This window comes from Dendropsophus ebraccatus, chromosome 2 (assembly GCF_027789765.1).
Source record: "Dendropsophus ebraccatus isolate aDenEbr1 chromosome 2, aDenEbr1.pat, whole genome shotgun sequence".
In the NCBI taxonomy this organism is placed as follows: Eukaryota; Metazoa; Chordata; class Amphibia; order Anura; family Hylidae; genus Dendropsophus; species Dendropsophus ebraccatus.
This window is the reverse complement of record NC_091455.1, coordinates 114,630,925-114,652,467: the sequence shown is the minus strand read 5'-3', so window position 1 is coordinate 114,652,467 and position 21,543 is coordinate 114,630,925. Positions and strand designations below refer to the sequence as shown.

The following is a 21,543-nucleotide window of genomic DNA, read 5'->3' as shown; positions in this document are numbered from 1 at the left end:
TAACACACCCCCATTAAAAGTGAAGAGGAACCACAGAGTCCAGGGTAACTTAAACAGAAAAATGTTTTACTTGAAACTCTCTTAAAGGTGCAGTATACAATAGACAATTCCATTGTAAGTAAGGTACGGATAATAGCTTGAGAGAGATCCCTTTTATATTCACTGCTTGAAGAAGTTATACTGATGAAATACTTTGAGATGCTTGTACTCTCTGTAGGAGTAGATATTGGTGAGATAAGACTTGAATTGACTTGATGACTTGAGAGACAGTAAGCTACCGTATGGGGGGGGGAAGTATCCAGACGCTAAGTACTCAGCTGGAAGGGGCTTTTACCTCTTTGCCTTGGTGGTGATAGATTTGAGAGATGATCCGCCTTTTGTTGGTTGTGGGCACCGAGTGATACGATCCAGGAACACAGGACCCTTTGAAGGGAGAACTAGCTGTTGGAATTACCCGTTAGGTCCTAGCAAAGTGCAGCAGAGTAAATCTGCTTTAGTTGCTGTTTCCAAAATGCTGTCTGCTTCACAAGAAATGTTGCACTCTCAGCATGAAAAATTCCTTGTCCCCATCGACAGTAGCTTCACTAAAGGATCACTAGCCCGACATAGATAGAGTAGAGGAGTGCTTGAAAAAGGCAAGACCAGGATCTGAATCAGCATGGTACCCAGTATGGGGCCTAGGCTAGCTGGCCAGGCCCTGGATATTCACTTAGCAGGTAACACTTGTTCTGGTTAGTCTTTGTTCTGGTTAGTCTTTATTCAGAGCCAGATGAGTCTGAACTGAACTTGCTCCACCACCATCAATAAACCTTCAGGTTTTTTCCTGTAGGTGGAGAGGACATGGGAGACAGTAAGACTGACTTCTGATAGGTCTGTTAAACCTAGAGACAACTGCGAGGTACCCTCCATTGAATACCTAGCCAACTTAGATATTCAGTTATAATACTTCCGTTCAGCTTTTATCTTGCTTTTATCCCTCTAATAATGGTATTAAAAAAATAAATAAATTTAACTTTTGCTGTTTGTTTTAGTATTACCCCACTTTTTCTCACATTACCTGTACTATTTGGAAAAGCACAATAGTGATCCCTAAAGGACATTGTATGTCTTGTTCATTCGTAGTTTATTATGGGTTCTGGTAGATTACTGTATGTGTAAATAAATTGGTTGAGACAATCAATATGGCTAAACACATTCAATTTAATATATGACCTTAGCTGATTTTCCAAGGTCAGAGAGTCCTGGGGTGATCCTTTGGCATGTGTGCCAGTCATGCGAGTTAATGCTGCCTCTGGCACTTTAAGCTCACATGTCTAATTTGTGCTCGCATGGGTCTGATTTTTCTTTGAGTCTGACATTAAAAACACATGTTCACATAACAAGTATATTGCAAGCTTGTTAATATAAAAAAAAAAATAGTAAAAAGACACTTCTTTTTTTATTAGTAACAGTTCTTTTATGTGAACCAAATAGAAAATAAATCAATTTTCTGACTCATTGATGAAATTGTATATGGTTTATTATTTAATTTAATCTGTAATTATTCATGTAGTTTTATACGTGGAATAATAATAATCATTTTATAAGTGGAAAATAAATAAATCAATTCCTGACTCATTGATGAAATTGTATATGTTTTATTATTTTATTTAATATGTACTTATTTATGTATTTTTATCTTTTTGAATCTGCATTATTGTGCTCTGCTCTCAATGATTAAAGAAGAAGTCCGGCAAAAAGTTATATTAAAGTATTGTATTGCCCCCCAAAAGTTATACAAATCACCAATATACACTTATTATGGGAAATGCTTAAAATATGCTTTTTTCCCTGCTCTTACTACTCCATCAAGGCTTAATTTCCTGGATAAAATGGTGATGTCACAACCCGACTCCCAGAGCTGTGCGGGTCGTGGCTGCTGGAGAGGATGATGGCAGAGGGATGCTCAGTGTCCCTCCAGTGCCCTGTGTCCCTCAGTGTCCCCTTGCCATCATCCTGTCCAGCAGCCACAGCCCGCACAGCTCTGGGAGTGGGGTCGTGACATCACCATTTTATCCAGGAAGTGAAGCCTTGATGCAGTAGTAAGTGCAGGGAAAAAAATCACTTTATAAGCATTTCCCGTAATAAGTGTATATTGGGGATTTGTATAACTTTTGGAGGGTAATACAATACTTTACTAAAAATTTTGGCCGCACTTCTCCTTTAACCTCAGAGCGGCGACCCCGCTCTGAACCGCCGCGATCCCGGGTGCCGCGTGTAGCCCGGGATCGCGGCTATTAGCGGACACGGTGTGATCGCCGTGCCCGCTAATCTGGCTGCAGCACTTCCCTGGTGTCTAGTGGGGGAGATTGCTCCTCCGGGACAGCGATCTCTATACCTGCTGCTGGCCGGGGTCCGCTCCAAGATGGCGCCGACCCCGGCTCGGCACTTGCTTGTTTTCGGCTGCAGCAGCCAAAAGCAATTGTGTGCCGATCTCATTGATCTTTGCTGTATAACTATACAGCAAAGATCTCAATGAGAGATCAAAGTGTATATACTAGAAGTCCCCCAGAGGGAATAACCCTAACCCCAGGGGGAATAACCCTAACCCCAGGGGGGCTTCTAGTATATGTGTAAAAAAAAAAGTATTGTTATTAGTAAAAAGCCCCCTCCCCTAATAAAAGTCTGAATCACCCCCCTTTTCCCATGTTTTAAATAAAAGTAAATAAATAAATAAACAAACATGTTTGCTATCGCCGCGTGTATAATCGCCCGAACTATTAATTAACCCCTTCATGTCAGCAATCTGTATATATACGTTCCTATTGCACATGCCCGTGCAGTAGGAATGTATATATACGTTCCTGACTGACAGGGGCTTTATTATGAGAGTGGGATCGCTGCAGAGAGAGCGATCCTGCTCTCATGTGTCTTCGGGCCGGAGGCAATGAGAATCAGCTGCGATCCCGCAGCCGACCCTCATTAACCCCTTAGCGACCGCCCATACGGCGGTCACTAATGGGCTGGTGCCTCCGCTGCTTTTCATCTCAAGGTGGATTCACGGTGGGGGGAGATGAAAAGTGTCCATCAGACCCCAGATCAGCCCCCCCCTACCTAGTAGGGAATCACTAACCCCCCTCCCCCGGCGGCCATCAGATCCAAGATGGCCGCAGCCATCGCTGTGAACAGAATGTCTGTTCACAACGATGGAAAACTAAAAATGAATGAAAGCCCCATGCTCTCTGCCACCGGAGGTAGCAGAGAGCATGGGATAGTGATCAGGGACCCCCCCTTGTGGGGTCCCGGTATAAGCGATCAGCGGTATATACTATATACCACTGATCGCTTGTACCATGTGCTGATCAGCACTTTTTATGCCCTGTCACCATAAATAATTGGTGACGGGATAAAAAGTGAAGTGTCCTGTCCCCCAAGTCTATCACCGCCCCCTACCCCATATACTCACCTGATCCTGGAGCTCCTTCCTCCTCGATGTCCTGGCTGGTTATGAAGTGCGCATGCACTCCACAACCAGCAAACTCTGAAAATTTAAAGTGACAGAGACCAATTTGGTCTCTGTCACTGAACTATGATTACTGTGATAGAAAATATCACAGTAATCATAGTAATACAGTGAAAAGGAATGTGTAAAGTACAAAAAGTGACAAACATACAAAAAAATAAAACACACACTTTTTATTATAGTAATAATTGCAGTTTACCGCTAACCCCCCAGATTACCCGTACCCACCGCACGTTGCCCGTAACTACCGCACGTTGCCCGTAACTTCTGCACATTGCCCCGTATCCACCACACGTTGCCCCGTAACCACCGCACGTTGCCCGTAACCACCGCACATTATTTGCCAGTGACCCCCTCCAGATTGTCCATAATCTCCCCAGATTGCCTGTAACCACCCCAAATGACATGTACCCACCCCAGATTACCTATAAGCACTTCAGTCTGTCGTGACAATCCCAGATTGTCTGTAAGCCCCCCAGGTTGCCCGTAACCACCGCAGGTTGCACATAACCACCCCAGGTTGCCCCTAATCATGCCAGATTACATGTAACGCCCCAGATTGCATGCAACCACTGCACGTCACCTCAGTCCACCGCACGTCGCCTCAGTCCACCGCACGTCGCCTCTGACCACCGCACGTCGCCTCTGACCAACGCACGTCGCCTCTGACCACCGCACGTCGCCTCTGACCACCGCACCTCGCCACTGACCACCGCACCTTTCCACTGACCACCGCACCTTTCCACTGACCACCGCAGCTTGCCACTGACCACCGCAGCTTGCCACTGACCACCGCACCTTGCCACTGACCACCGCACCTTGCCACTGACCACCGCACCTTGCCTCTGACCACCGCACCTTGCCTCTGACCACCGCACCTTGCCTCTGACCACCGCACCTTGCCTCTGACCACCGCACCTTGCCTCTAACCACCCCAAATTGTCAATGACCCCCTCCAGATTGCCCGTAACTACGCCAGATTACAGGTACCCACCTCAGATTACCTATAAGCACTTCAGTTTATCCGTAACCACCCCAGATTGTCCGTAACCACAGCAGGTTGCCTGTAACCACCCTAGAATTTCTGCAACCACCGCAGGTTGTCCGTAACCACCCCACGTTGCCCGTAACTACCCCAGGTTGCCTCTAACCACCCCAGGTTGCCTGTAACTACCCCAGGTTGCCGTAACCACAGCAGGTTGCCCGTGACCACCCCATGTTGACCGTATCCACCCCAGATTACCCGTAACCACCCCAGGTTGCCCGTAACCACCTCCAGATTACCCGGAGCCACCCCAGACTGTCCATAACCACCTCCAGATTACCCGTAACCACCCCAGGTTGCCCGTAACCACCTGACATTACCTGTAATCTCATTTTTTTTTTTATTTTAGTAACTGTGCTATTCTAATAACTATTACTAGCTGCGGTTTTGCTCCAGCAAATTGGCCCACATATGGGGTACCGTTGTACTCAGGAGAACCTGCGTTACAGATTTTGGGGTACATTTTCTCCCCTGTTCCTTGTGAAATTTAGAAATTTCAAACTAAACCAACATATTATTGGAAAAATTCGAGTTTTTCATTTTTACTGGCCAATTTTGTATACTTTCCTCTAATACCTGTTGGGTCAAAATGCTCATCCTACCCCAAGATGAATTCTTTGAGGGGTGCACTTTCCTAAATGGGGTGTCTTTTGGGAGGGGGTCTATTCTGTAGACATTACAGGGGCTCTGCAAACGCACCTGGCGCTCAGAAACTTCTTCAGCAAAATCTGCACTGAAAATGCTAATTGGCGCTCCTTCCCTTCTGAGCCCGGCTGTGTGCCCATACAGTGGATTATGCCCACATATGAGGTACCGTTCTACTCAGGAGAACCTGCGTTACAGATTTTGTGGTGAATTTTCTCTCCTTTTTCTCGTGAAATTGAGAAATTTCAAACTAAAGGAACATATTATTGGAAAAATTTGAGTTTTTCATTTTTACTGTCTACTTTTGAATACTTTCCTCTAATACCTGTGGGGTCAAAATGCTCACCACACCCCAAAATGAATTCTTTGAGGGGTGTACTTTCCAATATGGGGTGACTTATGGGGAGATTTTACTCCGCTGGCACTACAGGGGCTCTGCAAACGCACCTGGCGCTCAGCAACTTCTTCAGCAAAATCTGCATTGAAAAAGCTAATTGGCGCTCCTTTCCTTCTGAGCCCCGCTGTGTGCCCATGCAGTGGTTTATGCCCACATATGACCACTAATACTAATACTAATACTTTCTAATACCTGTGGGGTCAAAATGGGCTCATCCTACCCCAAGATGAATTCTTTGAGGGGTGTACTTTCCAAAATGGGGTGGCTTATGTTTTTTTTTCTCTCTGCTGACACTACAGGGGCTCTGCAAACGCACCTGTCGCTCGGAAACTTCTTCAGCAAAATCTGCAATGGAAAAGCTAGTTGGTGCTCCCTTCCTTCTGAGCCCCGCTGTGTGCCCTATACAGTGGTTTACGCCCACATATGGGGTACCGTAGTACTCAAGAGAACCTGTGTTACAAATTTTGGGGTGCTTTTTCTCTTATGTTCCTTTTGAAAATGAGAAACTTTAATCTAAAAGTATATATTATTGGAAAATTTTAATTTTTCATTTTTTTACGGCCTAATGGTGAATACTTTCCTCCAGCCCCTGTAGGGTTAAAATGTTCATTATACCCCTAGATTAATTCTTTTGTGTGTGGTTTCCAAAATGGGGTCACTTATGGGGGTTTCCAGTATACAAACCTCCTAAATCTACTTAAATAAAGAACTGGTCCCTTAAAAAATCAGTTTTGGAAACTTTCACGAAAATGTGGTAATTTGCTGATAAGTCCCGTAACACCCTAAAAAGTAAAATATGTTTATGAAATGAAGCCAGAATAAAGAGGACATATCGGTAATGTGACTTAGTAACTAATTTATGTGATACGACTTTCTTTTTTTAGAAGCAGAGAATTTCAAAGTTCATAAAATTTTTCATGATATATTGATGTTTTTCACAAAAACACACAAAGTAGTGACCAAATATTGCCACTTATTTAAAGTACCATATGTGACGAAAAAACAATTTCAGAATCACAAGCATACGTTAAAGCATCAATGAGCTATAAGCGCATAAAGTGAGACAGGTCAGATTTTGAAAAATGAGCCTGGTCTTTTAGGTGCAAATAGGCTTGGTCTTGAAGGGGTTAATCACATTCCTGATCTCGCACAGTAAACGGCGTCAGCGCAAAAAAATCCCAAAGTGCAAAATTGCGCATTTTTGGTCGCATTAAATCCAGAAAAAATGTAATAAAAAGCAATCAAAAAGTCGTATATGCGCAATCAAGGTACCGATAGAAAGTAAACATCATGACGCAAAAAATGACACCTCATACAGCCCCATAGACCAAAGGATAAAAGTGCTATAAGCCTGGGAATAGAGAGATTTTAAGGAATGTATATTTGTTAACAATGGTTTGAATTTTTTACAGGCCATCAGATACAAGAAAAGTTATACATGTTATATATCGTTTTAATCATAACGACTTGAGAAACATGCATAACAAGTCAGTTTTACCCCAGGGCGAATGGCGTAAAAACACAGTCCACCCAAATAAAAGAAATGCGTTTTTTTTTTCTCAATTTCACCACACTTTGAATTTTTTTCTGGTTTCGCAGTGTACTTTATGCAAAAATTCAGCCTGTCATTGCAAAGTACAATTAGTGATGCAAAAAATAAGGTCTCATGTGGGTTTCTAGGTGGAAAATGCAAGTGCTATGGCCTTTTAAACACAAGGAGGAAAAAACGAAAACGCAAAAAGGAAAATTGGCCCCGCCCTTAAAGGGTTAATGACAGTATTTAAATTGTATTAAAAGCTTATAAATTATAGCGGTTGAGCGGACCATCAATATAGCTTGCAACACCACTATATTCCTCATAGTACAATTAATAGTCTTAGCATCACCCACGAAAGCTTTTACACCCTCCAAACTCTCCCTGGCCACACATATAGTAGCTGCAGCTAAACTGCTGATACCGCTTTCTTGGCTCAGCCCAGACCCTCCTACGGTATCCAGCTGGTTTGATAAGCTCAATCACATCTGTAGACTGGAAGAGGTGATAAGTTGGGTTGATGGTAAACACGAATCCTTCCTAAAACTTTGGTCACCCTGGCTAGCCTTCCGGGACACTCATAGTGGAGGTTTACCTTGCGATGGTCCGCCCAGCCCTGCAAGATCACCCTCTTCTGACTGCTAGAGGGCAACCCTGTCAGCTCTAATACCTCCTTCAAGAGCCCCGTCCTAGCCTCCCAAAGAATATGTCCTGATGTGTGGAACTGTTATGGTGACTGGACTGTGCGTCCACTGGACTTGTGCTATTCTCTCTCCGCTTTATGGCCTCCATTACATATGTCTTGTGCAATACCTGTTATTGCTACTTTTCCCGGAGTCTATGGGTCTATGCACTGCATTAATTCCGATAGAGCCACGTCACAGAGGGGAAGGGATATGGTCCCACTGGGAAGCGGTGGCCCCGCCCCCAGTGCATAGAGCTGGGCCAGTGCGCAGGCAAAGAAAGGTGCAAAAAAAGGGCCATGCCACTGGGATCCCTATGCTGAAGCTAATCCACTACCGTAAAAAAAAGCGATGCACCCAATGGTACATTCGCTTTAAAGGGAACCTACTTTTAAGGGGCTCTTGAGATACAGTTATCTTCCTTCTGGGGTACAGCTAATTTGTATGCCCTCTCCTCATTAATGTAAACATGCACACTCAGCTAGTCCAAGCTTACATGTTTAGATGGAGTCAGGAGAAAGAGCTTTCTTGTGTGGATGGCTGACTTAGCTATTTAACCTAATTCTGAGAGAAAAGGTTTACTAAGAAATCACAGGGACATCCTAAACATTATGGGGGAGATTTATCAAACATGGTGTAAAGTGAAACTGGCTCAGTCGCCCTTAGCAACCAATCAGATTCCATCTTTCATTCCTCACAGAGTCTTTGGAAAATGAAAGGTGGAATCTGATTGGTTGCTAGGGGCAACTGAGCCAGTTTCACTTTACACCATGTTTGATAAATCTCCCCCTATATTTCTAGTTGTATATAAAGCTAAGTTTCCTTTGGAGAAAGAAACAGAGTCTCTCATTTTAGGCAGTGCCAACATGTTTCACTTTTCTCCTTTTTGAGCGGACTCTGTTCCCCACACTTTCTGTGTGTGAGCATAGCCATTAGGAATGTGTAATACTGTCCAAAACCCATGTGCTAATTGGCTGTTACCCCAGAAGAGTTTGTCTTAAAATAGTTTACAGGTACTGTCGCTCCACCTGAATAGTGCCATTGACCAGCATGTTTTCTTTACTCTAAAAATAGGCTACTTCAGTTGCTGTGGAACATCTGTGTCAGGGAAAATCATACCCACAGTAAGCTTGTTATTCCAGCTTAAGCAGCAAGGTTTATAATGATGAACCCAGCTTTTATAGGACACATAAACAAAAAGCTGTAGCTGCTTCACTTCTCTTAAGCACAAAGACACAATCTTAAGACAGCAGGGGCAGCAACCTGCAGCCTTCCTCTTGAAATGACACAACAAATTACTTCCAGAAGTGTAGCGTAATCTCAGCAATTTGTATCCTCACCTGCTCAGGACAGAAGGGAAGGGAATGTATTTAAATATATTTACTCGCCAAGACTCCCCCGGGCATTTTACTGTCTGACAACATTTAACAAAATTAGATTTCCTATTATACCTTAAAATTATTGCCATTATTAATGTGAATGTTCAACACAATATCAGAGTACACACATTCTATAAACCTACCTAACAGACTCTATAACTACTTCTAGTTTGCAAATACATCAGTTGTCTTGTGCTGTTCCAGAGATACAGGCTTTGGTTCAGCAAAGAGCCCCATTCACACTTTTTGCAGGCTTCAGAGCTGAAACCTGCCAGTGATCGCTATTCTGACTTATTGTTTTCTGCCAAGTTTGCTCTGGTAATTTGTTTTGTTCATTGAAGGGGTTGTACAGTGCTACAAAAACATGGCCACTTTTGCAACACTCTTCTCTCCAGTTTGGTTGGGTTTGAAACTCGGCTCCACTGAAGTAAATGGAGCTTAATTGCAAACCACACCTGAACTGAAGACAAGAGTGGGGGAAAAGTGGCCATGTTTTTGTAGCTCTGGATAACCCCTTTAAACTACTAGCAAAGATTCTCTCTAGCAGCTAAAACAGAAAAGGAAATTCTCAACAATGTCAAAAAATGGGTCTAATTGTGCAGGCAGGGCAGGGTTAAGTGTGTGCTTCTTTTTTTTTGTATTTTGAGTGTATGTTGTACTGTATGTTACTGTGTAGTTCATTAGAAACAGTGCCAATGTAATTGGCCAAAGACAGGTATCCTGTACAGTATACTTGGCATTTTTAATTTTGCATTTATAATGCACGATCTTCCTCTTGAATGCAGCATGGCCTTGTATTATATGCCTGGAAATAACAGGTCTTGTTATGTAACTGGTTATTCTATTATGACTATCATAAAACTTAAAATAAAGCCTTTCAAAATATTCTGACATACATTGAGTTACACATTCCAGTACTAGCTCTGATAAAGGTTTTAGGTGGTGAGTATGTTTTTCCCTATTTGGAGAAAGGATTGTTTATGTCTGTGCAGTTTCTTGTAACAAGGGGAAATTTCTCTTCATTAATTACCCTTTAAAAGGAGACACCTGTAGATACATATTCCTGACATACAATGACACTGCTATCTTGATGGTTACAACTCTTAAGGCTGTCATTGTCAGCACTCGCTTCCTCCTCGTTCCCCACTCGATATCTGTACTATTACACACAGACATTGAGTGGGGAAGAGCATAAAAGGGATTAAAAGAATATATTGACGAAGAGGGACCCCCTCAAAATGCATTATCTGTAATAAATATGGTTTTATTAGACCTACTACGAATCTCATCCTCCTTTGATCAGGATCTTGGACTTGCCGTGCAGCGCCTAATCCATCAGGAAAGACTCCACATATTGGACCTCTGATTGTGTTTATCTTTCTCTAATTCCTGCACCGAATTGCTCAGGTACCTGGAACGACAGCAGACCATTGGCGGTGTCGGGCCCGTAGCACCACCAGTAATCTACTGTCTTATTTCTATGCAAGCAGCAGTTTTACACAAGGTGTGCTGCACTCTGTTCCTTGTTTTTTAGTAGATTGTGAACATTTGACGTGTGATCAGGCCTTCTTCTTTCATGCCTTAAGAAAACACTTTGCCCTAACAATTTGGCCATGACCATCAAAGGCTTTCATGATGCTGCTTCACACAATCCTGATGCCTGCTTCACACAATCCAGCTTTCTACAGGACTAAGCAGCAAGGACACAAGTTTGCAAGCCTGCAGGGCAACTGAACTTCTCCTCGGCCTCCACCCATAATATGGCCTTCCATAGGTTTGAGCATACTATCTGTCATTTCCTACTGGTTTCATTAGAGGGCTGATTTTCTTTCCATAGCCACTCTCCGAAGCTACCTATCTCCCAGGTGACAGTACAATATCACCTCACTGGTGGCCCACACAAAACACTATAAGTACTTCTTTTCATGGTCAATTTTTCCTTGTGATCACCATTGCCTACATTACACTTTGTCTAGGTCTCTTCTGGTAAAATAACCAAGTTGCTCTTCCCTTTTGAGACTTGCCATCACAGACTTGCCATGCCAGTCTTTTCCTACCCTCTGTTCCTCCCCATAGGTGATAGGCAGAACACTGTCAATCCTGTGTACAGCTATAGTAATCCAAAATCTGTCTAATTAAAGACAACATAATCGCAATACATAACAACATATATACATTACAATAATAAACTTATGGGCAGTCTCAGGTATTCTTAAAATCTTAAAGGAGCCGGCATACTAAAGGATACATATACAGTCCATAGGGTGTTAGGGGGAGCATAATGCCCCCCCCCCCCCCCCTTAACTTTCTACTCGTGTTTTCAGTAAGAGTCAGCCTATAAGTATATGTGATTCTGCAAGTTTTGCTGAAAAGGAGCTGAAAGTGTAATACATGGGTGAATGTCAGCAGGACTCCAATTTTCTTTTAGTAGCGGTGTAGAAAAATTCTATGGTGATATTTTTAGATTTGTTTTTACTAGTTTTGGACGGATGTTAAAAGGGAGAAACTGCAGCTTGTGTACTTCAGAAGATTTGTCACAAAACTATGCAGATGTTATGTTTTTCATGTAACCATATTTCACAAAGTCTTCTTGCCCTCTGCTCGGTAAAGTGAAAGAGCAGAATGCGATGTTCTGGTGTGTACTCATCAGTGTACTTTACATGCCTTAACAGGGTTTTGCTGCTGCTGCCCTTTCTTCTGTAAGGTGATGGAAATTTATTGGCAATATGTAAAAAAAGAAGGAAAACACAGATCTAAACAATAATGAAGTCAAAAATAGATGGTAGGTGGGTGGATGGAAAGATATAGATAGATAGTCTACAACAGCAGTGCACATCTAACGGCCCTATTACACGGAACGATTACCGTTTAAAAATTCGCTAAAACGATCGAAATGAACAATTATTTGTCTGTGTAATAACAACCAACAATGAAAAATCTTTTATTTTGGTCTTTCAACATGTTGAAAAATTATCGTTGGTAGTTTGCCGATCGTTTGCATATTTGTTCGTTTAATAAGTCCTTCGTCGATAAATCATGTTGTGTGGGCTGTCCTGAGGAACGATTAGCCACCAAATAACGACATAAAAACTATTTTATAATGAGTAAATGTAATAACCTCAGAATCGTTTGCTAAAAAATCGCTAGTTATTGCTAGCGAACTATTGTTATAGAGCATAGAACGATAATCTCTTTGTGTAATGGCCTTAAGTTACGGGAGCCAGCAGCAAGAACATCAGACGCAGATCCCTGTCTCCAAAACCATTCCCTTTCTGCAGACCCTCAGGTCCAGAGTAAAAAATAGGTGTTTTTTTACTTCATAGCAAAAATACAAAAGTGTGAGGTTGCAGCTTCCTCCCGAGGCCTTTCTTAAGCATGTTCCATTACTTGTCTCTAATGCAGCGCTGCAAGATAAAATGGAATAATGCAAATCCAGGGGACTAAGCAGTTGTTGAATAATAAGATCCTCTTGGGCATCCTCTAGCTCTTCTCTTACCACTTGTAGATGATACTCCCAATAGTGAGGTTTATGGTTTGATATTCATATTATGTGGAACAGTAGCAGCATTACATTAAAGGAAACCAATCAGCCCGTTTGAGCTGATATGATTCCCTTGAGCATTGTATAAAGCACCTGGACAGGCCCCTGCACGTACCGGCTGCGGCCGCAGCAGGTGATTTATAACGGAGAAAATGAATTTTATTCCCCGGCTCGTGACTAGATACGAGCGGGGAAGTAGTCATGGTGGGCGGCTCCCCACTCGTATCTAGTCACTGCGCTCTGCCTGTCAGCGCGCTCAGAGGGGATGATTGACAGGCAGAGAGGTCTGTTACTGGCCTCTCTGCCTGTCGATCATCCCGCCGAGTGCGCTGACAGGCAGAGCGCAGTGACTAGATACGACCGGGGAGCCGCCCACCATGACTACTTCCCCGCTCATATCTAGTCACGAGCCGGGGAATAAAAGTAATTTTCTCCGTTATAAAGCACCTGCTGCGGCCGCGGCCGGTACGTGCAGGGGCCGCTCCAGGTGCTTTATACAATGCTCAAGGGAACCATATCAGCCCAAACGGGCTGATTGTATCCCTTTAAAGAGGTTGTCCACAGAAAATCAACTTCCCCTCTAGATAGGGGACAAGTAAGAGATCGCAGGGGGTCTGACCTCAATATCCCCTGCTGATCTCTGTATCTGGCCCCTAGCTTCTTCGTTATGAATAGAGCCATGGGTACGGCACGTGACCCACGGATCTATTTATTCCTATGGAGCTGCCGGAAAGAGCCGAGTAAGCACTCTTCCAGTTTACCCGTTTCTTTCTGGCGGCTCCATAGGATCCCCCGCCATCTCTTACAATTTAATTTTCCCTGGACAACTTCTTTAAGTGTTACATACTAAATTCAGACATCATGCAATAAGGGGAAAGTTAGAATTAACTGTCTTTACATCTTTCCCCATACAGGTATGGGGAAAAGTACAGCCCCAAGTAGCATATCTGCTGCTGATTTTATGCATGAAATTCCAGAGAGTTGAAGCACATACAGTTGCAACCAGGCATAACATATGTGTGTGTGTGTGTGTGTGTGTGTATGTATATATATATACATATATATATATTATTTTAGAAGTCTCAGCTATTAGCTCTATACTACATATCTGCTTTATGTCAGTTTTGGTGGTGGAAGTGCTATAGATAAATTGTGGATTTTCCCCGTTCACTTTAATGGGAAAGACAAAATCCACAATAAATCTGCAGCATTACATATTTTGCGCTTGCTGTAAACACTGTGGTTCTGCAGAAAATCTACAACTGTGGATGAACAGACTTGGGGGGGGGGGGGGACTTATTAAAACTGTACCTAGCACAGATCAAGCAAAAAGGTAAATATTTTTGTGCACTTTAAGAAACATATAGGAAAAATATAAATTTGCAGGCCGACATGGTAGACATCACCTAGGTCTCTTGGTGAGAGTGGGTTAAGTTGGAGTTTTCTGCATATTATATACATTTAGTTGCAGAAAGAACCACACGATTGAAGTCATCGTGTAGTGTTATGATCACCCTATTTTGTACTTGAAAGCGTGTTTTTCACTGTATATTACAGTAACATTTTCATACTACTGTCCTGGATAAAGCCAGCACATACAATGGCTTAGCAGAGGGAATGTGGCCTTAGATGTCCAGTGTATAATTTAGAGAGAAAGTTGGATGAAGCCCAGTGCAAATTAGTAGGGGACTGGGAAAATCACTCATTACAATACCACAGGCCTTAAACTAAGTTGAAAAGCTAAAACAAGACCATGAATTATCTTGTCTGTGTTTATGATGGGTCAGCAGCTACATTTTCTAAGTATTCCTCTGTTTTGCCTGATCACTCTCAGACATGTGTTTTGTTTGTGACCAAGCTGAGAACAGTGACTGTATCCAGCTGTTGTATGCGGCTGCCTGGCATGTGGCTCGTACATTACAGCTCTAGATTCTGTTAACCTTTTTAATGTAACACTGTGAAATGATAGAGACATTAGCTGTTTAATGAGGCAATGTAATATTTCATATTACAGCAATTCATTATAATTGGTTACGTAATTTATAACTCTAGTCACATTCCCCAGTCATTGACTCCAGGCCATTAGAAATCCAGGCTACCCTAGGCCTTGTTTTCGTGGCAGCTTTAACTGAATTGTCCTAAATAATTCTAATTTTCATTCAAGTAGTATTTACCTATTTACCTAAAAATCTTGAAAGTCTTTGTACAGCACTATTAGATATGATGGCGCTAAATAGCAATAGAATATAGTGTATAAATAGAATTGTTGGTGTTCCTTCCATGCTACTTGGGTTGTTGGAGATCCTAGGATAAGGGCTTATATGGTACAAAGTTCATTGAGTTGAGTAATTGAGTCACTTCCTGAATTGGTTTGTATACTGTATATAAGTTTGGAATTGTATTATTAATAATTGCACAAGCCTTTTATCCTTTTATGTTACTTTTTTCTTTTTCAATATCAGTCTTTTATTTGCAGTCACTTTTTGAAGGACTATACATCTACATAAAACCTATACCTATCCTGTTGTTCCAGGATATCTCTTTATTATATGCTCAAAGATGTTAAAGGAGAAGTGAATTGTTTAATTAAAGTATTGTATTGCCCCCCTAAAGTTATACAAATCACCGATATACACTTATTATGGGAAATGCTTATAAAGTGCTTTTTCTCTGCACTTACTACTGCATCAAGGCTTCACTTCCTGGATAACATGGTGATGTCACGACCCGACTCCCAGAGCTGTGCGGGCTGTGGCTGCTGGAGAGGATGATGGCAGGGGGACACTGAGGGACACAGGGCACTGGAGGGACACTGAGCATCCCTCTGACATCCTCCTCTCCAGCAGCCACAGCCCGCACAGCTCTGGGAGTCGGGTCGTGACATCACCATTTTATCCAGGAAGTGAAGCCTTGATGCAGTAGTAAGTGCAAGGAAAAAAAGCACTTTATAAGCATTTCCAATAATGAGTGTATAATGGTGATTTCTATAACTTTTGGGGGGCAATACAATACTTTAATAAAAATGTTCACTGGACTTCTCCTTTATCGTTTGACTGCCTCACAGGTGTTGCTGACCCTACTCTATAGACCTTTTATACCAGGACTCAGAATTCTAGAAGTACTTTTACTACTATATACATGAAAAGGGAAGCCCTTTGGCTGACGATGGAGAGCCGTCTGTGGTCACCCAGTCACTCAGCATCCATTTTAGTTTAAACAAACACCTACAGTCTTCTCCTCTCTCCTGTTGCATTTCCAGTCAAACTTTTGTATGTTACCACTATAGTTACACCAATGTCTTGTTTACCTGCTTGGCTAGTACACAAGGCGCCCAACACTAATGTAAAGATGTTCACACAGATGATCATCCAAGTCACTTCTAACTTCTTAGTCCCTTCTTAGTCGCATTTATCCTACAACCTAGTGTTTACTAATGTCTTCTTGTTCTTCCCTTGTTAATCTTCTTCCATATTTTCTAGAACTAAAGTGTTGAAATGTTAAACCACAAATTACCTTTTTAGCGATGTCACAATTGTTGGTTGAAACTTAAATGTTTTTTTTCCACAGCATTGTTTGGTGATGATGTCATTCTGTAATCTGATTGTCACACTATACACACTATACAAGCTGAAACTCAATAAAATTAATGGAATAAAACAAAACTCAGCATGTTGGAAGGTTTCACACATACAAGTGCCTAAGGGGTTCTAAAGTAACAGGAACCTGTATTTTTTCATGTTTAAAATAAACACAGGGGAATTTACCGGCGTCTAGACAAAATGAGGCTTCACTCCTTATTGTTTTATACAGAGCAATGAATTTTGCCAATTTGCCAAATGATACTTGTAGCAGTCCTAGGGAGAGACTGCTGTTTTCATGTGCTGCTCTTTTGAAGATCGCAAAAGGAATAAGTAGTCTGACTTACCATGAGTGGCTGAGACACTGTACATGACAAGTAGCAGGGGGTCACCTAGTTGGGTAGTTGGGTTTTGAGATGCCTGGAAACTTCTATCAAAATTGCTCACTTAAATGGATAACATTACAGAAATTACTGCAAAACTTTGTACCAAAACTAGAATTTTCATGGTAATGGTGATTATAAACAAAAAAAAAAAAAACTCATCTGCTCTGCACTGCATTGTATGACTATACCCAAATTGGACTGTGATACACATCATGGTTTTGACACGTCTTTCCAGTGTATTCTGATTATATTACAATGTGCATTGATTTGCAGGAAATGTCTAAGGACCTACACAGCTAAGATGTTATACAGTACATGTTTGCAGGATTTAAAGCTAGGAAGTAGTGTAGCATCTGTGTCTAGGGTCAGTATTTGTTTAGTGGGTCTAGTCTAGGGTCAGTGGTTTAGTGGATATGGTCTGTATGAGTCTGTATTTATCTTAGGAGCCTGATCTGGTCCTGTGCCTATTGTGTATACTGTATTCCCGGGGTCCATATTCTGGGGTCTGATCTGAGGTGGGATACATATTTACGGAGAAGTCTGTATTCTGTGGTCATGTCTGATACATATGTTTATTCTGGGGTCTCTGCTCTAGGATCTCAGGTATAGATTTATTCTAGGGTCTGTATTTACTTTGAGGTCTGTGTTCTGGGGTCTTGTGTAGGGTCCGTATATATTCTGGGATATGTATGTATTGTCTCTGGTTATAAATGAGTTAGCGACGGAACACCTGTCACTGACCATCTGGCAAGATTCCTGCACTCTGAGCCCTGGCCAGCCTAGTTGGGGACCCGATTGGGGCATTAGGTAGCTCTTGAGTCTCTTTAAGCTATAATCTTTTCCAATGGTATGCGGACAACGATCAAACGACTAACAAAAATTTGTTCATGTGTCGTTAATTGCATCTTTTGAGCAGATTATAAAATGGATGTTAATTGTTCATTGATCATTTGCAAATCTTTCGGTGTATGTACACATTGCATATTCATTTGCTGGAATCAGAAGTATAGAGTATACAAACGATTGTAACTAACGACTATTGTTCCATGTATTATGGTTAACGATTTTAGGTCATTTGTAAAAGTGTTTGCGGTCGTCTATTGTTAATTGGAGAGAATGAAAAATCTCTTGGTCTAATAAGACCCCTACACATAGACTTCACGGTCACTTGATGAAATAACAAGTCATCACTGCAGCTTAGAAAACCAAACTTTACAAAGAAGAGAAGTCACAGCACTCACTGGTGAAATGTCGGAATTGTTCAAGTTGCTATTACTGAGCACCATGAGGGTATAAAATACCACATGTTAAAAAGTGTCAGCAGTGCTGACTACCTGTGGATTATAAATGTGTGCATTCAGAAAACACCTTTAAAACTTCTGCATTTGGATCTGAGTAGGATGGATTTCTCACAGCCTAGGACACTTACAAGTCTGATTTGCATTGACAGCTAAAATGCTTTAAGACTTCTGATCACTCCTATAGAGCACTGTTTTCTACTGTAATCACTCAAGTGGGAAGCTAGATGTCACTATATCCACATTACAGTAACTACCACAAGACCCTATAGCAGTAGCCACTACAATACTACATAACAGAAGCTGCCATGAATGCCCTTATAATAGTAATTACCATAGTGCACCCATAACAGTAACAGTGTCCTATTCCTGCTGTAGTGCCAACACAGACATGGCCATTACAGTAGGTACAGATAGAATACAGCCACTGGCACTAACTCTGAAATGTCCAACTGTTAGAGTAAGTGGATGAGCATGGAATCAGTTCAGTGTGACCAGGTGCAGAGGTGCGCAGCCAAGAGACAAGAAAACGCACATGGGTAATAAGACGATACAAAGGCCGGCACTTACTGTGTTTGCAGGTCAACAATGTTTTATTCTTAGTGAAGTATAGCAAGGGAGAGGATGGGTAGACAAGCATGCTCACCTCTGGAACAGACTGTTTCAGGCCACCGCCCTTCTTCCAGGCAGGGTGACATCAGTGCAAGGGAGGTGCAAATATATAGTGCAAAGTGTTATGATACAAAATGTAAATAAAAAAAAAAACATTACAAAAACACCTTCAAGTCATTTATTCATTGAGTCCGAAGGGCCCTGTGGCGTGAAGTCTAGAAATCCATTTAGATTCTGGCGTCGGTAGTAACCGATGATGTTCTCCTCAATCAGTCTAGTAGATTGGTTAATACCCATAACTGGTTACAACAATCTATGCCAGAGGGTAATGTCTGCTGTAAACAATGCCAATACTGATGCCAGGTGTTAAATTGTGTATATATTTAGCTTGGCGGAATTGATTGCTATGTAGGCGACTTCATTACTTTGGTACAGTACTTTTGTAGTGTATGGCATTTTATGTACATGCAAGCGGTTCTGTGTGGGTAAAACCAAACAACCACTTTGGGTGCACTACAAAGAGCACTGTTATTCAGTGCGTACGGCAAGTCGGTCCCTCGGTTAATTGACTGTGTCAAATTGGTGCATGGTGGAGACACTAAACGGTTACAATTCAGTGTGTATATGCCCCTAGTGGTGGAGGAGACTGTCATCTGTTTCTACTAATGTGAGAATCTAATTTGATTTATAGACTCCACGCCGCAGGGCCACTTTGGACTCAATGAACGAAACGACTTGTACGTGTTTCTGTAATGGTTTGTTTTTTATTTACATTTTGTGTCATAACATTTTGCACTATACATTTGCACCTCCCTTGCACTGACGTCACCCTGTCCGGAAGAAAGGCGGTAGCCTGTTCCTGTCTACCCATCCTCTCTCCTGCTATGCTTCACAAAGAATGAGTACTGGCCTTTGTATCTTCTACTTACCCATAGCCATTACAGTGCTTCCATAATGACAGACATAAGGGCAGCCACACACACCCATAAATGCATTTAAGGAAAAATTAGACATTGAAGGAGATTAACCAAGTATGCTGTGGAGTAGTGTATACTGCATCTGTAATCTCACCTGTTTTTATTTCGTGGGCGAATAGCAGAGAAAAGTTGAATAAATTATAAGTTGAAAATAAAAGAGTAAGGCTTATGTCTACTGATATGTGACAGGTAAACCGATCTTACCTCACACTGGATAAAATATCTGATTTGTACATAGATTGTAATCTATGGTAAATACTTTGTCATATGACACATCCATCTACACACACACACACTTCCTTTTTATTTGTACACTTTCACCTGTGTAAAATTCTTACACTTACATACTTAGCTATGTGTAGAGGAAGAGGTATATAAACATTTATAAAGACTCCTCATGTTATGGTATACCAGATTTCACAGCCAGGGATGGGTCCAGCTCTCATTGTGCCCTAGGCAGTGGTTTTAGATAGCTTACCTTCCACTCAGTCCCTATAGTGCTTGTATTACAGGATGTGGATTATACCATATCCTGGAGTTACATAAAGGTAAGTAAAACTTATTTGTAAGGACAAAGAACAGCAGCTTAAAGAGCAACTCCCATGAAACTGAAAAATCAACTTAAAAATCACCCCTGCCTGCCACTTCTCCTTTCCTAATATGTTTTAGCTTCTCTAGTGGCAAACTTAAGTCTATAGAGAATGGGGACCACTTCTGATTCCATTTTTATCAGTCCTATAGGTTTATGAACCAAATCTGCCAGTGTTTGCATCTTGTAATCGTGTGACATTTATGTTCAGAAAGTGTTTTTTCTGCCGCCTGTAGTCTATTGGTTGACCTGCCAAGAATCGGCTACAGTTAAGTACAGTGGTGGTTCTGGGCATCCAGTCTGAAATGTGAAACACTGGAAAATTTTGTGTGTGGTTTGAACTGGAGTTATTTCAGAATTATCAAGACATTTTTTGTTCCTTCTCTAGTTTTCACATCAAAGGACAAACATTAAATGTTAAAAGAAATTCTAGTAAAATGGGTGAGTTGTTATGTTGTAGAAAAGGGAAAAACAACAGTCTCAGATGGCATTATGTTTTTGAGCTGGCATGTTTGTTGGGCGTCTTTTACAGATGTGTTTATGTGAAGTTGCCAGTCTGACATGAAGTCCAGCAGTTTGTGGTCAGGATATGCCATTAATATGATCTGAATCTGTGCTAAAGTTGCTAGATTAGTAGTTGAGTTCCCAGCCATAAGAAATTGCCTAATTCTAGAGATTAGGTTCAAAAATTATGTACATCTGCTTTCTGATTATTGTACTCCCATTGCGTGCTCAGGAACTTGCTAGTATTTCTGTATGTTTTTGTCTGTGGTGCTATTCTATATGCATATTCTGTGTTTTTGTTTGTGATGTTATACAATTTTCTATTATTAATAAATGTTAAAAAAAAAAAATGAAAAGAGAAGAAATTGCCTGATTCCAAACAGGGGTTGGCGACTTTATAGTAACATAGTTGCATCGTTAATAAGGTTGAAAGAAGATAAGAGTCCATCAGGTTCAACCTAAAGAAACCCTTCTGTGTTGATCTAGAGGAAGGTAAAACCCCCTCTGGAACAAGAGAGGGTGTTTCCCAATCCCCTGACCTGTGATGCTGGAACAATGCTGGATAGGCTGCCTGGACGATCCTTAGTTCACCCAGATGGCCCACTAGAGAGAGAAGCAGTCTGCTGCCGCCGCTCCTCTGTCACCGGGCGATGGGCAGCAGAGCATTTTCGCTTTTCAGGGGTATTCTTGTGCAGGTCCTTATTGTTGGGAGAAAGTGTAATACCAGCAGCATGTAGGGCCCTTCCCTGTACTATACTAGCTTATTTATCCTTCCTGTTCATACCCCTGACTTTACTATTCCTACCCCCAAATCCCTCTCCTACCATATGTTGAATGTGGCTCATAACTATCTCTCAGTGCTCGTTGTGGCTT

The 21,543-nt window shown here is 41.8% G+C and overlaps 1 protein-coding gene across 1 annotated transcript in view; it reads left to right on the top strand.

Moving 5' to 3' along the window:
• Positions 1-21,543, top strand: part of MYO10 (myosin X) — a 196,994-nt gene that overhangs the window by 91,531 nt on the left and 83,920 nt on the right. The gene's annotated exons all lie outside the window — the stretch shown is intronic.